Source organism: Zalophus californianus, chromosome 14, assembly GCF_009762305.2.
Source record: "Zalophus californianus isolate mZalCal1 chromosome 14, mZalCal1.pri.v2, whole genome shotgun sequence".
Classification (NCBI taxonomy): Eukaryota; Metazoa; Chordata; class Mammalia; order Carnivora; family Otariidae; genus Zalophus; species Zalophus californianus.
Window position 1 is genome coordinate 43,271,071 of NC_045608.1, and position 16,687 is coordinate 43,287,757.

Below are 16,687 nucleotides of genomic sequence, written 5' to 3' on the forward strand. Positions count from 1 at the left end.
TCGGAAGGAGGCCAGACGCGAGCGTTTTTGGACGGTGATCAGGCTGGTGATGAGAGCGTTAGGAACGCCCCCCTGGCTCATGCGGCTGGGCTGAGATTTTACTATCAGCGACAAAGGGTGCGGAAGCATAGTACTAAAAAGCAAACAGTGAACCAAAATAACTCAACCCTGTCCTCCCCCACAAAAACAAAGCCCCAAAGCCTTCGGCACTACAGAACGGGGCGAAGGGAACGGAGAAAGGCAGAGGGGGCGGAAGCTGCGCCCCTCACTCCATCTCCAGGGGCAGGCGCGTGTGTGGCCGCAGGGTCCGCGGAAGGGGAGGGGGCGCTGTGGGTCCGCTCTCCGCGTGCAAGAAGCACCTCCTCCTCACGCCCCCTCAGCCTGCGCCGCCTCGGGAATCCGCCCCGGACCCCGCCGCCATGTTGGGTCCGGATAAGTGACTCGGACTAGCAGCCGACGGGGACCGCGGCGGGACGGCCCGCAGCCGGCGGAGCGCGCCGGCGCCGGAAGGCGGGGGGCGCTCGAGCCCGTGCGGGCGCGGCGCGAGTTCCGGTGAGGAGGCCGGCCGCGCGCGCAGGTAGCCGCAGCCCCCACCCTCGCCCCCGCCCTCGCCCCCGCCCCGCCCCCGCCGAGGAGGGGCGGAGCCGGGAGTGAGGGCGGGCGCCGCGCGGAGTGGAGGTGGAGAGTGAGGCCGAGGGGTGGGGGAGCCCGGGAATTCCCTCCTCCTGAAGTAACGAGTGCGGGGCGGCTGTGCAGTCGTCGCTGCAGCCGGGCGCTCGGGACGAGGAGGTGGAGGAGGGAGAGGGCCCCGCGGTCCTCGCCTCCGCCCGCCGCCCCCTCCTCACCGCCCCGAGCCGCGATAGCGGCGACTCATGAGAGCGCGGCTGGAGGGCAGGTAAGGACCCGGCGGGGCCCCGCTGGCGGAGGCGCCCGACCCTGGCCCGGGCAGCGCTAGGCCCCGGCGCCCGCCCGCGTCCAAAGGCGCCGGCGCTCCCCGCCCCCGCAGACTCCGAGTCGGGAAGTTGGGGAGAAACTTCTCCCCTCCCCCGTCCCGGCTCGCCCGGCGGGCGTGTCTCCTTCCCGGCGCTACCTGCTTGCCCCCTGACTCGGTCTCCGCCCCGTCCAGTCCTTCCCGGTCCCGCCCAAGTCCGACTTAAGGTCCTTGGAGCGGTACGCTACCTCCCATCGGTGCCTGGGGGCGAGATTAATTTTGGCTCGCTTGGCCAGACTGAGGGCCGAGAGCGGCGGCCCCTTTCTGTCCCGGAGCTTGAGGGTCTCCGTGTTAGCTGACGCCGGGTGGCTACTGTGCTGGGAGAGCGGACGTGGGTGTGTGTGGGGGCGAGTGGGTGAGCCTCTCGCTTTACTCGGTTTGATTGAAAACCGCAACATGTTAAAGTTTTCCTTTGTTTTGGGTTGGGGGTTGGGAAGTATGCCATTCAGCATCCACTTTTACAGTACTAAGCCACTCCGCCTCCCGTTTGGTTCGGTTCTCTGTCCACATGTTACAGAAAATTCTGTTTTAAAGTGTTTTTTTCTTCTTGATAATTGCTTCCAGCTTTTGCTTTATTGGGCATGGGGCAGTGTCGTTTTAAGAAGCGCGTCGAAAACCAAGTCCAATGTAGGGATTGCTTTAATTTTTGTTTTGTGGTGAGTGGAAAATAAGTCCAGTGCAGGGACCGCTTTAATTTTTGTTTTGTAGTGAGTGGGATACAACATAGTTCGGATTTGGTTGAATTTTCTGCGTAATTAATTTAAAGTCATGGAATAACATACATTCTAACAATTTATAAATTATTAAAGAAATAAGTCTCTAATGGAATCACAACTTTATGTTCATGCCATTATGTATATGTGTTTCGTGGTGTGCTTTCACATACATGATTTCACATATATGCATATGATTGTAGTATATTCGTGTCCTTGTAACTAGGATTTCAGTGCCGAAAGTATCTCGATTAATTCTGAGTATATTTAAACCATCTTGTTAAATTTCTAAAGTTAAGTTACACACTAAGGACAATGTTACTAAATGTGTACATGTAACTGTGCACTTTAGGCATAGTATCCTGGTAAATCTAGTATCTTAACTAGGGCAATGCATACAGTGGACAGAAAACATTTTGAATGGGCAGGTTATGAAGGAGTGTCTTGTAGGAGAAAGAGGATCTTGTGTGCATCATACATGATTTTCATATATTCTGTAAGAAAGTTGTATTTCACTAAGCCATACATATGTTTTGTTTTACTAATACGTGAGACCTCTGTCAGAGTTGACACTTAAGAAAAGGAAGTTTAATTATTTTAAATTTTGGACATTACCTAAACCTCAAGTGGAGATTTTGAATGCTGGTTGACAATTCATAGGGTCCTAAATTTGAAAAACAAAACGAAACAATTGCCTTTGATCTGAATCTAAATAAAAGACAGTTCATATCCATGTTTCCAGAATAAAAGACAAAAAGGCTCTTAAAATATGTACTCTGCTGTAACCACCATAATGTTATAATAGCTTTTAATTTTGCAGTATGTTTTTGCTGACTTCATAAACCACAAAATTGACTCCTTTCTATTCAACCGAAAGTGAAATTATGGCTTTGACCTGTCTTCCTGGGATAGGTGGAATTTGTCTTATGGCTGAAGTATAATATTAATACATGGCTTAAGGTTTTTTTGTTTTTTTTTAATTCAGGAAAATCTCAAGCTGAAAAATCAACGTCCATGCAAATCTCCTTCCTGATATGTAATGTTAAAAGAATAAATGTTCTAAGCTAATAGCAACAATCCAGTATAAGTGAAATATTACCAACCCATGGTATAAGATTTATTAATGCAAAGTGCACATTTGCATATTTTTAGGCAGTAATTTGTTAATGTGAGTAATTTTTTTAATAAACATGTAGCTCTCAATCTAGTGTTCAGTGTAGGCGTCATTAGTTCCTTTTAGCATTATATTAAGAAGAGGTACAAACCCAGTTACAAAATAAGTCACGGGAATGTAAGGTACAGCATAGAGAATATGGTCAGTAATATTGTAACAACTTTGTCCGGAGACAAATGGTAACTAGACTTATACTGGAGGGGTTTGTTTCATGATGTATAAAAATATCAAGTCACTATGATGTACAGTTGAAACTGGCAGTGTATTCTATGTCTTTTATACTTCAATTAAAAGAAGTGCCTAGGGATGCCTGGGTGGCTCAGTTCGTTAAGCAACTGCCATCGGTTTGGGTCACGATCTCAGAGTCCTGGGATCGAGCCCGGCATTGGGGCTCCTTGTTCAGCGGGGAGCCTGCTTCTCCCTCTCCCTCTACCTGCTACTCTGCCTGCTTGTGCTCTCTCTCAGTCAAAAAAAAAAAAAAATTGCCTAATATCAAAAAATTTAAAAGCAATACTAAGCTCTGGTGTCTGGGAATGCAAACTTGGGAAATAAAACTATATTAAAAAAAAAACCTGCAAGGAAGTGATTTCTATAAAAGTAAAGATAAGGAGGTGGGAGGAAGTTGTGATTGGGACCCGGCTTCTGCAGTGGTTACAAAGTTTTAACCTGGTGGTGGTTGCAAGGGTGTTCCTTAGTATATTCACCAAACCATACATTTGTTCTGTATGCTTTTCTGTATCTGTTTTAATCCACATAAAATTTTTTTTTAAGAAGCCTGGGTGTAGGGCGCCTGGGTGGCTCAGTTGGTTAAGCAACTGCCTTCGGCTCAGGTCATGATCCTGGAGTCCCGGGATCGAGTCCCACATCCGGCTCCCTGCTCAGCTGGGGGTCTGCTTCTCCCTCTGACCCTCTTCCCTCTCATGCTCTCTCTCTCTCATTCTTTCTCTCTCAAATAAATAAAATCTTTAAAAAAAAAAAAAGCCTGGGTGTAATGTAGTATATAAGGTGCTTGGGTAAAGAACTTAACATTTAGTGAGTGCCTTTAGAACACTGGGCTATCCTTTGCAAACAGGATTAGACTTATTAAATCATAATTGTCATATTCCAGCTAGTGTTTGTCACTACTTTGACATATAAATAACTTGTTAATTATGTTAATATTTTGAGGGAGAACACCAGATTTTACTAACTTTAAATCCTTTTAGCTTATATATTGTAAATGGTAAATAGTTGGTAGTCAAAATGTTTATTAAACTAATGGATACTATTCTGTCATCAAATATAAAATACAGTTTATTTTTCATAAAATTATGTAAATGACAAAACTGTCACATCAAGGTAATAAGTCTTTTAACCATTTTGTTTTTTTTAAGATTTGAGCGAGAGTGTGCGTGTGTGTGTACACACACACGTGCGCACACGCGCCGCGCGCTGCGGGGAGAGGGAGAGGGAGAAGCAGACTCCCCACTGAGCAGGGAGTCTAAGGCAGGATTCTATCCCAGGACCCTGAGATCATGACTCAAGCCAAAGGCAGCCGCTTAACTGACTGAGCCACCCAGGCGCCCCCCATTTTCTGTTTTCTGTAACAGTAATTCTTTGGATCAGTAATTTTGGCCTTGGTTTTGATATTCTTAAGGATATAATGAAATTCTCAGCATAATAAGTTTTCGTTTACTTAAGCTTTATGAAGATGTGCCATATGGCACCTAACAGAAGAGTATGTTTTGTTTCAAGAAAGCAAATGACAGTATGGTGTTGGAGTTTCAAAAATGCTGAGAATCATTGTATTATGCTCCTTGCTTTATGTAATGGCTTGCTGTTTTAGTCGTTGATTTTGTTGCTTTGCGTTGTCTTAATGTAGAGTTAAAGAAGAGATCACGTCTGTGCCAGATTCTTATATCACAGGAACTTTTAGTCATGTTATAAAGGTGATGTTTGCGGCGCTGGCTTTGTTATATGAATATTTACAGGAAGTTTTAGTTAAGATCTTCCATTGTTCAGAGCTCTATGTGGCTTAGGTCATCTTCAGTTCACATTTAAACAGGTCTATAATACAAATCCAGAATTCTTCCAGAGAAGTACAACTGCTTTTCTTTAAAGGTAGTAATCTGTTCCTATTAAAGTATCTTGGCATCTTATTGGTATTGTATACAGCAGTTTGTGTGTGGCTATGGTAGGGTATGTATTATCGCTTTTCTTCCTCTCAGCTGCTCCAGTGCCACAATTAGGCTGAGTATTGCTCAGCTGCAGCTGCTGGGTGATTATGAACCATCCAGCTCCTGTCTAAACTCAGAGGCAGATTTAGCAAAAGGAGCTATAGTAACAGCAGAGGGTGAAAGAGAAGAGCCAGTGCTGCTGCCAGTATCATTTTAACATGTCTCTATGCCAAGGAATTGTTGGCTGCAGCAGCACTACTGTTGTCTTGGAACTGGCAGACTTGACGGCAACATATCCTGGTCTGGATTGAGTTTACCTGATGTTACTCTTTAAAATCTTGAAGCTCACTCCAGGAAAGAGAGAGAATCCTGTAATTTCAAAGTACAGGATAATACCGATGGACTGAATTACAAGCCTCCTAGCCCAGGAGAGCAGCGCCCTTCAGTTTCTCTTGCTTGAGTGCCTATATTGCGACTGCAGGGTCCCTGAAATTTATACCATATACTCCATGCTGCCGCAAGCTGTGTCACTTAGAAGTGCTGCTGCTATTACTGTTTGTGGAGTTGCAGGAGAGCTTATATGCAGGTTCTTTGGACATCCTACTTTTTCCCAGGAAGTGGAAGACCCTCAAGACGGATTATTTCTAGAACTACTTGCACATGGTATATGCCCTGTGTCTGCCTGAATTTTGCAAGTAGGAACCCTAGATTTCTTTTCTTTTGTTCTTTATTCCTGGGGTATGAGAAGATGGACATCGACAAACGCAGATACATTATCAGCTATATATGGCGAGCCCCAGACTGGAAGATGCCACAGGCAAATTTTGCTGCTTCTGAAATGTTACTCATTTTATAAACATGCTAAGCAAAGAGCATTATCTTTTCCTCTCTTTTACCATGACTGTCAGAAAATCTGCAGAGACGATTCCTTTTGCTAATTCTGGCTTGAAACTTAGTTTGAGGTTGGCTAATTTGGGGTGGGTAATAGGGAGCATTGGGAGAATCAGTGCTCCAACATATATAACCAGAAGGAAGGAAGAGGTATGGAAGACCGTACTCCTGAACGTTAACAAGTGCACATTGTTGTTGTGGCACATACTTAGCAAAACACTGGTATATTGGCTCCCATCTTTGTGCTCCCACAAAACTCCTCTGATATGAAAGCACATTCTCCTTACATTATAATTCTTTCCATTACTGTGATACATGTGGCAAGGAACTGTTTTATATGAATTTTTGAGAACAGTCTCCAGTAGAATAAATGCTTAATAAATTTTGAGTTGTATACAGAGATGTGGTTCTGTGTGTTTTATGACTATAATATACAGACTTTTGCTACACATGTTCTAAAGATCTACCTCTAAAATTTTATAAAACTTAGTGCTTTTCCGTAAGCTAATGTTAAAACAAATTCTTTAGATTTTTACCCTCAAAGTTTTGTTCTAGAAAATGATTTTATAAAACAGTTTGTAAACACTTGCAAATGTGAATTTAAAGGTCATTTTGATATTTCTAATAAACTGGGAACTCTTTGTAGTGAAGTTAAACTAGTCTTTAATAAGATTTATTTTAAAGAAATGGTTTTTACTGTTTTTTTTTTAAGATTTTATTTATTTATTTGACAGAGACACAGCAGGAGAGGGAACACAAGCAGGGAGAGTGGGAGAGGGAGAAGCAGGCTTCCCGCTGAGCAGGGATTGATCCCAGGACCTTGGGACCATGACCTGAGCCGAAGGCAGACGCTTAACGACTGAACCACCCAGGCGCCCCTGTTTTTTACTGTTTTAATGCATATAGAAAGCCCAGGCTATCCACCAAAAAAAAAAAAAAAAAAAGGAAAGAAAGAAACCTAGATTTTTCTAAAATACATTTGTCATCCTATCATGTTACTAGTGACAATCAGTATTATAATCATGGCTTACGTTCATATCTTCCAAGGACAAAAAGAAAAAAGTCCTGATTTTCTTGATGTAATGTGTGTAAAAGAATGTGTATTTTATAGGATATGTCTGCTGTTACTGGGGGTGTGGGTGAAGACAGGAAGGAAGTACTGGGAGGAAAGGGCTGACCACTGAAACTTAAAGATTGTCTGGTTTCAGCCTATGTTCCTAGCAGTATGTAAACTATAGATTTTCTTTAATTATGGAGGCTAGTTCTCTAATTTTTTAATGTAACTTACAGTTTGTTAGCGTTAAGTAGAAATGGGAGTGGAGTGGAGAAAGTTGGTGGCTTTTGCTGCATAATTTAATACTTATAATTGTTCTTTGGCAAGTTTATTTCTTACATTTGTTCTCACACAATTACTATTTTATTTTATTTATTTATTTATTTTAAAGATTTTATTTATTTGACAGAGAGATACCAAGAGCAGGAGCACAAGCAGGGGGAGCGGGAGAGGGAGAAGCAGGCTTCCCGTCGAGCAGGGAGCCCAACGTGGGGCTCAATCCCAGGACCTTGGGATCATGACCTGAGCCAAAGGCAGACGCTTAACAACTGAGCCACCCTGGCACCCCCAATTACTATTTTACAGATAAGAACATTTTTAGAATAATAGCTGTCAGGACTTTGAAAAGGAGCAGAGAAGGCAACATGGTATAATAAGGAAAGGACTAAAAGGTAGAAGGTCATCTGGATTTTAATGCCACTTTGGACAATGAGGAGCTATGTGGCCTTTGTCAGTTCAGTAAGTGCGCTATGCCTCAGTTTCATCATTTGAAACAGGAGGTAGTTGGGCCAGATGGTTTCTGATATCCTTTCAGCCTTACATAAATGTGTGGTTCTGTTACAGTTGAAGTTTTTATATTGATAACATTTTAAGGAAACGTTTCAGAATCTAGAATTTGAAGTGAATAACAGGTAAGTAAAGGTTGTAGTAAAAACCTGACCCATGGACTTGGCACTGGACTTTTCTCCAGCAAACATAGTATTATTTCATTAAGTGGATATTTATTAAACCCATGGCGTAACAAATACTGTGCTAGTTTTTATGTTATAAAAATGTTTGTAGCATGACTGCTGCCTTTTAGGAATTCACAGTTGGGTGGGACTGGCTATGATTAGGAGATTGTTACAAATTTTGTAGATGGGTAGATCTTTTTAGTGTGATAATCTAGTACAACACTTCTCTGGTTTTTGATGGTATTACTGTGTGATACCTCTGAAACTTTAATGAATCCCTTTGCACTAGATACTTGTAGCCTCAAAGCAAACTGATTCAATTCTCTAGGCAGGAAGACTTGATTTGATTTTCTAGACAGTTCATTACAGATATGTGTGACACATATGCAGGTTCCATAACACTTAGAAGTTTTACTATAAGAAGGCACATTTGGGGGCACCTGGGTGGCTCAGTTGGTTAAGCGACTGCCTTCGGCTCAGGTCATGATCCTGGAGTCTCGGGATTGAGTCCTGCATCGGGCTCCCTGCTCAGCAGGGAGTCTCCTTCTCCCTCTGACCCTCCCCCCTCTAATGTGCTCTCTCTCTCTCATTCTCTCTCTCAAATAAATAAATAAATAAAATCTTTTTTAAAAAAAAGAGGCACATTTGAAAATAAGGCCTTTAAAAACCATTTCAAGGGTGTCCGGGTGGCTCAACTGGTCAACCATCTGCCATCAGCTCAGGTCATGATCCCAGGGTTCTGGGATCAAGCCCCGCGTTGGGCTCCTTGCTCAGCAGAAAGCCTGCTTCTCCCTCTGCCTGCCTCTCCCTCTGCCTGCCGCTCCTCCTGCTTGTGCTCTCTCTCTCACTCTCTCTCTGTGTCAAATAAATAAACATTGCAGATTTATTTAGCAGTAAAATTAAAAAGATAAGGGCTTTATTCATTGAAGCAATTAGATGTGATGTCAGTTAACAGATAATCATGACTATTTGGATGATAGCTTTGCCACTTTATATCAGGAAAATAGCCACTAACATTAAAACATTTAATTTTTTTAATTGATAAAAACACAGAATAATTGTTCTGGATTTTTTTCTTTAACACATTTAGTTACTAGTTAGAACAAAATAAACATAGACATTAGAAAATGGTTAGCTTTTTAAGGTTTGCAAAAAAGATCTTGTTAAAAAAAGGAAAAAGAAGAAAGCCACTAAAATTATAAGTAGTTTGTGTTCCCAAAGTTTGTCAGTTGGGTCTTTGAAAATCAAAATCTTTTCCCAGAAAAAGTCTTTCCTGGAAGGTTAGCCTTTTTGGTTAGATTTCTAGGCAGACCATTAGAGTTTATAAAAATTTAACAGTTATAATAGTGTTTCAGTTTTTCAGGTTTTTGTTTTTTTAAATCTGAGCTCTTTGAACATAGGAAATATTTGGTCCACTAAATGCTCTGATTATATAGGGTATGACCCCATTGCCTTGCCAGTTACACTGTCTCACCTTCCCAGCTCTTCACCATTTAAAAATCACTCTGTTACGAGTTTCATATTAGAATGCCAGGAACCCTCCCAGTGACGCCTTGCTGTTAAGCTGAATTTAAGTACAGGAGGGTCCCTAGTTTCTCCCACCTGCTTGTTCCAGGCACTCTAAGCCTACTTCCTACTTTATCCCTATAGGACAGTGTGACGAATGGGAAAGCTTCTAAAGATTGGAAATGAGAAACAAAAATGAGGAAAGTAGAAAAGTGCTTGGGAAAATGAGGAATGAATGTAATGTAGAAGTTTATAATTTCCTTCTTTGGGCCTTTTTTTCTGTTTCCCACTCATTTACTTGTCATAGGAATTGGTTATGAAGGAAGAAAACCTGTTTTATGGCAGGTGCTGTGCTACATGTGTAGTTCATATGCATTATTGCAGTTAAATATTTGAAATGCCTTTCCAAAATAAAAAAATTGTGGATGAAATAGGCATTTATTACATGTGAAGAAACTGAGGATCAGAAAGTATATGTAATTTGCTAAGGTCACATGATTAGTGATGACTAGTGGAACTGAATTTATCTACCTGACAATAAGCCTGTTCCCTATAAGACAACTTCCTTATGGATAACGAGCAGTGATAGAAAGGAGAATTTATCTTTTTCCTTCTCCCTTAAACTGTACATTTTTATTGGGGCTGTGAATTTTCAACTCACACTTTTCTTTTTAATTGACGTAGCTTTGCCGTACTTATTTCATAATGGGAATCAAGGTCAGTTATTATATGAACTGAAAAAGATGGGTTATTACACTAAACTCTAGCAAATGCTTTCCTTTTGTAGTTTGGCTTTGTAATGGAAAATTGATATACTAATTCCAGAGCGCTCTTTATCTTTTTATAACAAGATGTTCAGCCCAGATTAACAAAGAGGCAGTGTTTGGATGTTTTTCTAATCAAGCTGCTGCTTTTCTTTTTTTTTAATCTAAATTTAACTCATCAAAAGAACAAAGCAGGCAAAAGATGGGTATTACGCTAACTAAACTGTAGCAAATGCTGTCCATTTGTAAGTTTGGGTGTGTAGAGTGTATATGGAGTTTGTGTGTATATAGTCAGCTCCTCTCTCTATTTCCCTGTCATTCCTCCTCCCCTGAATTGAGTTTATGCTCAAATATGAGTCTTCTGAGTCAAAAGCTGGCTCAAACTTCTATTGTGCAACATTGCCTTTATTTCTACTAATTAAATCATTTTTTCCTAGATGAGTTGGTAGAAATAGATGGAAGGTCTGCCTTTTCTGAATGGTCCTACATCATATTTTGGATATGCTGCAGAAAGAGAGCATACTTTTTAATTTGCCCTGTCAGTAAGATGGCAGTTTCCTACACCTTGGTACAGACTCATCAGCCATTCAAAGCTTTCCTACCTTCTGAAGGATACAGTAGGATTCTTCCATACTGGCTTGTCCTATGAATCTTCTTATATAAATTCCTTACTCTCTGGATGAAAATCTCATCTAAAGCTCCAAATGGAAATTTTGTTTGCTACTTATTTACCACTGTGTCAAATTCTATTGACAAAGATTTCTTTAACCACCTTAGAAGCCTTTTCTTCTTTGGCTTCCTTTTATTTCTTCAGTTGTATCTAAGAATGTACCCTTTGTCCTCTTTAATAAGCTGGAGCATTGTTTTCTAGTGGGAATGCTAGGTTGATTATCGTAGCATTATTATCCCACATAGAATATAGCTCCTTCATACATCACTCCAACAATTCCATCATTGCCCATGTTTATTAAGTCTACGTAAGTGTTGGCAGATAGGTTTTAAACTGTTGCACCAAGTCTAAATGATGGGAGTGGCTGCTGCTAGAATGTAAGCTCCATGGAGGTAGGGAGGGATCTTTGTTTTGGTTACAGAAGTTATCTCAAGCATCTGGAACAATAGCACAATCTTGGCACTTATTAAATGCTCTAAAATGTATGACAGTGTAACAGTCTGCTGGCAGTGTTTGCTTCTCATGGGCATGGGAGAAAGAAATGTCAACAAATAGCTGGCTCCTCATTGGAAACTCATGCTGCAAACACAGCTGCTTTTTACTGCAGGCTCCTTGGAGTGGCAGGCCTAGAGCTAAACTAGTGGCATCAGTGCTCAGGGTGAATTCATTTTTTTTTTTTTAAGATTTTATTTATTTATTTAACGGGGGGGGGGCTAGAGAGACTAGTGGGGGAAACTGTAGAGGGAGAAGGAAAAGCAGACTCCCCGCTGAGCAAGGGACCCGATGAGGGGCTTGATCCCAGACCCTGAGATCGTGACCTGAGCCGAAGGCAGTCACTTAACCTACTGAGCCACCCAGGTGCCCCGCTCAGGGTGAATTCAAATAAACATTGTACTTGAGTCTGCTGGAGAAATTGAGGTTTGATTTAGCAGTGACTTGTGTTAAAGACCAGTAAAAAAAAAATGTGCAATAAGGGGATTTGTTTTCTTTATATCTTATTCTTTATATTTCTAGTAGCTGTGTTTCTTAAAAACTGTGACACACATCAGTTCCTCTTACAGTATGTTGATGTAAATGAGTTATAGGCATATATCTGGTTGCAAGTAGACTAAGAAAAATAGTCTGTGGTAGGACTACCTTACAGTGACAGTCTTAGAAGGGGAGAATGAATTTTTGGTGGAAGAGTAGTTGCCTTTGTCCCAGAAGGGGAGAGAAAGTAGCCTGTTAAAGTTAGACATCTATATGGAAATATACTATTTGGTTGTAGAAACATGGTTAGAATATTTGAAAGTTGTGGATAAAGATGATATCTTTTTTTTTTTGTTTTTAAAGTAAGCCCTACGCTGAATGCCCTCATGACCCTGAGATCGAGAGTTGCATGCTCTACTGACAGAGCCAGCCAGCTAGGTGCCCCAAGATGGTATCTTCTTAATTGAAGACAACATATTAGTACAGAAGCAAACTAATTATGATGGAAAAAGTCAGACATCCCAGCACCTTCTGGAAGTTTGCTTTTTAGAGCAGAGCATCTGGAAAAATATAATTTCATGTTTTAGGTGGTAAAGGAAGCTATAAAGATATTTGCTGTTTTGAACTTAATTAGGACCAGTAGGAAAAAGTGATATACAAATTATAGAAAGAACTTTTGGAGATAGGGACCATGTTGCCCTGGGTTTATAGTAAAAGTAACAGGAAAAGTAATTTTGGACAGTAAGAAGATGTATGCCCTAGACTTTAGGAAACATATTTGAAAACCAGCAAGAGTCTTTGATTTCAGATTCTGATGTGCAGTATTCCACCTAAAGGAATGAAAAGTCTAAAAAGGCCCCAAACTTTTTATACGAAGAGCTTGGGAAGCGCTCTGATGTGGGAGGGGGTCAGAGGAGAATTGTGGATTGTATCTGCATTTATGTAGTCCTTTTAGTGATTGAGAAAAGATAGTAATTAGCCGTAGCAAAGAATTTGGTGGGGATAGTAGCAGGTGGGAATTTTGATAGGGCTAAAGCCCTACCCCACTCCCTCCTTCTCACCTCATTACTTCTCACCCCCTTAGCCACTCCTGCTGGGGCTTAGTTTTTGTTTTTTGTTTTTTTGTTTTGTTTTTTTTTTTTATTTATCTTTATTTTTTTTTTAAAGATTTGTATTTATTTATTGAGAGAGAGAATGGTAGAGAGAGAGCATGAGAGGGAAGAAGGTCAGACGGAGAGGCAGACTCCCTGCTGAGCAGGGAGCCCTATGAGGGACTCGATCCCGGGACTCCAGGATCATGACCTGAGCCGAAGGCAGTCGCTTAACCAACTGAGCCACCCAGGCGCCCTTGGTTTTTTTTTTTAATGAATAGGACTTAAGTCAGAAGGAGGAACTCATAGTAAAGGTCAAGTAGAAGAGAGGGTCAAGAACCTCTTAGGATATTGTCAGAAGATGAATAGGATTTTTAGAATGATTGATGCCTAGGAGAAAAAAAACTAATGACAATGTAGATGATTCTTAGAGATAAATTCAAAGTTGGAAGAAGGAAGCCACAGATCCACAACTTAGGGAAGGTGGCATAATAGATAATGGGAAATGCCTAGCATGTCTTCTTTGAATCTCCTGACTTCTGTAACATGCTCTTGAAGTTAGAAAAGCTAGAAAAGAGAGTAAGAAAGTAGATAATAGATAGTTAAGAGGGCATCTGGCTTCAGTTGATTTCAAGCTTCTAGGTCCAGAAGGATTCTTTCTGAAGGTTCTGAAAGACATTTCTCATATTCCCAGGGCCTCGGTAATAGAGAAATAAATAGAGACAGGTAGACGTTTCCAAAAAAAAAAAAAAAATTGATTAAACGATACCTTAAATGAGGTTTGTTTACTCTCGGGCCTGTTTCTGGGCTTTTGTTCTTGTCCAGATATTGTTTATTCCTGTGCCAATACCACGTAGCCTAATGATTAGGACCATGATAACAGCAAGAAGAGCAGTTAATGTTGAGTACTGCCTGTGTGCCAGTCATGGTAAAAAATACTTTAATATATTTTAACATTTCTCACAAAACTCTATGAGTTAAGTATTTTTCTTCTGAAAATTTGGCTAAATATTCTGACATTTAGCCCTTTTATTTCGTGAAAGGATTTTCTTTCTTTATAAGAAAATATGGAATGCTGCACAAATTTGTGTTTCATCCTTGTCTACAGGCTGTGCTAATCTTTGTATCTTTCCAGTTTTAGTATATGTGCTGCCAAAGGGAGCACTGAGTTAGTATTCTTTTAAGTACACTCCACACCCAGGGTGGAGCCCAACGTGGGGCTTGAATTCACGACCCTGAGCTCAAGACCTGAGCTGAGATCAAGAGGCCATCGCTTAATGACTGAGCCACCCATGCACCCCAAGATGTTACATTTATTCATGTACAAGCTAGGACTACAACCAACTCTCTAACTTCAGAGCCCATTCTCTGAACTATGAAGTTGTGATTACTAGTAGGACAAATCTCATTTTTCTTTTTCAAAAATTTCCCGGCTATTATTATGTGTTCACTTATCCATATGAGCTTCATTGTGATTTTGATTTAGATAATGTTAATTATTTAGGTTTATTTAGGAAGAATGGGCATCTTTTAATAATGGCTCTTACCATCTAAAAAGTTATAGGTTTCCATTTATTGAGGTTCTTTATATCACACAGTTTTATTTTTGTAATATAGACTCCAAACATTTTTCCTTAAACTTATTTGTAGGTATTATTTCATGTGTGGTTTGAAAAAACTTGTTACTTGGAAATAATTTCAAAGTTACAGAAGAGTTACAAGAATAGTACAAAGAACTTCTGGATCTCCCTCACCCAGATTTACCAGTTGTTAACATTTTGCTACATTTGATTTTATATTCCCGCATTGTGTATATGTGTATGGATATTCCCACTCTTTCCACCCACCCCCACCATTTGAAAATTAGTTGCAAACATCATGTCTTATTACCCTTAAGTACTTCAGCCTGTATTTCCTAAAAACAGGGACATTTTCTTAACCACAGTACGATTACTAGATTTAGAAATTTTAATGACACTGTTATACAGTTATCCAATATACAGTTGTAGGTTGAATTGTCTTTTCCTTAAAGATAGTTTTAAGTCCTAACCCCCAGTACTTGTGAATGTGACCTTATTTGAAAGGGTAGTTGTAGATGTAATCAGGTTAAGATGAATTAATACCAAATTAGGGTGGGCCGTAATCCAGTATGACCAGTGTCCTTATAAGAAGAGGAAAATGCCATGTGACAACAGAGGCAGAGATTGGAGTGAGCCAGCCCAAGCCAAGGAACCTCTGGGATTGCCAACAACAATCAGAAGCTAGGAGGAGGCAAGGAAGGATTCTGTCCAGAGTTTCAAAGGGAACATGGCCCTGCTAACACCCTTGATTTCAAAATTCTAGTCTGAGAGCTTAAATTTTTGTTGTCCTAAGCCTTTTTTTTTTTTTTATAGCAGCCCTAAGAAGCTAATTGGTATTTTCCCAGTTGTCTTCGTAATTCCTTATGACAAAAATCCAGAATCTAATCTATTGCAATTAGTTATCCTGTCTTTTTGGTCTCTTAGTTTGAACAGTTCTTCAGCACTTTCAGATGTTGGTATTTTTGAAAAGTCAGACTACATGTTTTGTACAGTGTACCTTAGGATTTTTCTGGTGTTTTTCATGATTAGATTAAGATTATGAATTTAGGGCAGCAATGCTATGTAAGGAGTATTGTGTCCTTCCTAGTATAGGCCATGAAGAGGCACTCTATGTTAGTCTGCCCCATTATTGGCAATATTAACTCAGGTAAGGTGATACCTGTCAGGCTTCTTCACTGTAGAGTTAGCATTTTTCTCTTTTAAATTAATAAGTAGTAGGTGGGGAAGTACTTTTAGCTCATTTATCAGTGAGTCTTGCCTGAATTGATTATTTAACATTGGTTGCAAAATAATACTTTTCTAGTTCTGTAATTCCTTCTATGTTTATTAGTTGAGATTCTGTAAGAGAAGACCTTTCCATATTCCTCGTTTGTTTACTATCAGAATGATTTATAGACTTTTTTTTAGTCAACAGGTTATAATCCATTAATATCCTTATTCATTTTTTAAAAAGATTTTGTTTGAGAGCACGCACGAGCTGGGGGAGAGGGAGAAGCAGACTCTCTGCTGATCAGGGGAGCCCGGTGTAGGACTCCATCCAGGACCCTGAGATCGTGACCTGAGCCGAAATCAGACCCTTAAAAAACTGAGCCACCCAGGTGCCCCTGTCTTTATTCATTTTGATGCTCAAATTTGTTCTATTTTTGGCCAGCAAGATCTTCAAGATGCTTCCTGTGTACTTTTGATATATTTGATTTAGTCCCATCATTTTCTGAGAACTACTTTATTATTATTATTATTTTTTTGGTGTGAGATGTACAGGCTCATCTTGTACTTACCTTGCTCCTTATCGAAGGAGCATTGATTCCTTTTAGCCAGGTATGTGTGATTTTGAATGCTTTGTTTTTAAAGTATATTTTTATAACTGGCTATTTTGGGTATATAAAGAAGCTATTTATCTGTATATATTTTGTAATTGTTCTATAGAAATCTCTTGTTTCTGATGGTTTTTCATTTAATTCTCTTAGGTTTTTCTGTATAAATAATCACTATGCATAAATAATTATTCTATCCCCAACTTATTTCTAATATTTATCCATCTTATTTGGTTCTCTTGTCTAATTACATTGTTTAGTACTTTGAGAACAGGTCAAAATGTTATAAATTTAGTTAAGAGTGTTTCTAGGGTTTGTCATTAAACCATGATGCCAGAGTTTATTTGAGCTTTAGCTCTGG

At 40.2% G+C, this 16,687-nt stretch overlaps 1 protein-coding gene and 1 non-coding gene across 3 annotated transcripts in view; one reads left to right on the plus strand and one right to left on the minus strand.

The window, feature by feature from the left end:
- The first annotated feature begins 447 nt into the window (after positions 1–447).
- Positions 448–16,687, plus strand: part of YES1 (YES proto-oncogene 1, Src family tyrosine kinase) — a 73,658-nt gene continuing 57,418 nt past the window's right edge. Inside the window, exon 1 of one of the 2 annotated variants that reach the window (XM_027576216.2) lies at positions 448–577. The gene's annotated coding sequence lies outside the window, so the exon portion shown is untranslated. Of the gene's footprint in view, positions 578–654; positions 896–16,687 lie in introns of those variants that run through there. The other variant, XM_027576215.2, reaches the window with a different exon arrangement.
- Positions 13,994–14,097, minus strand: LOC113913397. The gene has a single exon (XR_003517187.1). It is a non-coding gene; the product is annotated as a U6 spliceosomal RNA (small nuclear RNA).